Source organism: Benincasa hispida, chromosome 12, assembly GCF_027475165.1.
Source record: "Benincasa hispida cultivar pf3 chromosome 12, pf3_genome.v1.1, whole genome shotgun sequence".
NCBI lineage: Eukaryota > Viridiplantae > Streptophyta > Magnoliopsida > Cucurbitales > Cucurbitaceae > Benincasa > Benincasa hispida.
In genome coordinates, this window is record NC_143489.1 from 52,373,133 (window position 1) to 52,375,002 (window position 1,870).

The 1,870-nt window shown below is 35.9% G+C and overlaps 1 non-coding gene across 1 annotated transcript; it reads right to left on the bottom strand.

Annotated features, from left to right (window-relative positions):
- Nucleotides 1–1,108: 1,108 nt before the first annotated feature.
- LOC120068604 (small nucleolar RNA R71) lies at nucleotides 1,109–1,212 on the bottom strand. Its single transcript, XR_005479242.1, has one exon. It is a non-coding gene; the product is annotated as a small nucleolar RNA R71 (small nucleolar RNA).
- Nucleotides 1,213–1,870: the final 658 nt, after the last annotated feature.

The following is a 1,870-nucleotide window of genomic DNA, read 5'->3' on the forward strand; positions in this document are numbered from 1 at the left end:
AAACGAAGAAAATGAGTTGTCATTCATCCAAATTGAAGAGTAGTATTTATAATTACGCGATAACATCGACACTACAGATCAGTGTCGTGGCACTGTGTCTTATTTTCAGCTTCTGTTTAAAGAGTCGAGCATGGCACCGAATATGATGCCGCTACGCTCTCACATATAAGTTGTTTTGACATTTTCTTTTCCGTTTGAAGCCTTGAAAGCCCCCCACCACTTCTAATAGCTCCAATTTAAACTCGAATGTGCATAATGCTTAGAAATAAATGATTTGCTTGAGAATCCTAAAAAATAGATATTAAACCATTTAAAACATAACAAACATGTTAGGTTAAACACATAAAAATAGCACTTTTTGGGAGCTATCAAAATATCATTTTAATTTGAAGTTTCCATCCAATTTGAAATTTTCTAAATAATTAATTTAATCTACACAATTAAATCTATTTTTATGTTTCAACATTCAATTATGTCACTTTCTTTCATTATATATATATACACACATCTAACAATCTCCCACATAAAAGAAAGTGTGAAAAAAGCCGTTGAGAGCAAACAAACAAGCCATGCATTAGGAGAGGTGTCTTTTGGACTTGAACCTTCCTTATTTAATATCCTTTGAATTTATTGAAGAAATAGTAAGACTAAGCTCTAGAACTATTCTTTTTAGATTTCCAATAAATAGCACAACTTTTTAAGGTAAAAATATACCCTGCAGTAGATAAAGAATCACCTGACAATGCATTCCAGTTAGCATGAGAAAATCCTTCAATAACAGGAGAATATTTTTTTATATAGTAAGCCAGATGGGATGAGGTTCGAGATGAAATTTGTAATGCTTCAAATGCTCCAGACTGCTGGAAAATTTGGGGGTGGTCGTGGAGAAGATCCTCATGCCCACATGAAATGTTTCTGGGAAACGTGTAATTCATTTGTGATTCCTGGAGTCATCCCAGAGGCGATCAGGCTATCTTTGTTCCCCTGTTCTTTGCGTGATGACGTAAAACAATGGGTAAGCTCAATGGAGCATGGTGAAATCACTACCTGGGAGAAGTTGGTGGAGTAATTTATGCAAAAATACTTCCCACCTACCACCAACGTGAGGAGGCATCGAGAAATTATGAACTTTGAACAAGAAGAAGCTGAGACCTTAAGTGCCGCATGTGAGCGTTTTAAGGGATTGGTAAAAAATTGCCCGAACCATGGACTACCACTAACTATCCAGATGGAGACTTTTTATGGTGGATTGAATAGAGCATCGCAGATGGCAGCCAACACTACTGCAACTGGTGGAATTATGGATAAATCTTACAACGAGTTTAAAGAGATATTAGACCGCATTGCTAAGCACAACATGGAATGGGTGGACAATTCGTATGATGCAAGAGCTGACAAGAAGAAGAGATCTCAGAATATTAATTCTATCGATTCCAACGCAAGAGCCACACTTTCTGCACAAGTGGCTACGATGACCAGCCTTTTGCAGAACATATCGTTAGGGAACGCATCAAATCAGTAGAAGGTGAATTAGGTAGAAGCATTCGAGCAGCCCATGGTTAGCTGTGTGGGCTGTGGAGATCCTCATTCTTATGCTGAGTGCCCATAAAAACCCACAGTCAGTATGCTTCATTAAAAACAACCCATTTTACAAAATTTCCCTTTTCTTTCTTCAATCTCTTTTTTTTCTTTCTAAATTTCCATTTTCCATAATTTGGAATTTATTTTTTTTAACTAACTTACTCCATTTTTTTATTGGAATTAAAGCTACTCGTAATTTGCATTCGAGGGAGTAACTTTTTTTTTTTTTTATCTTGCCAACTCCTTATTTTTTATTTTTGCAAATTGTGAACTTTTTTTTCCAGTAATG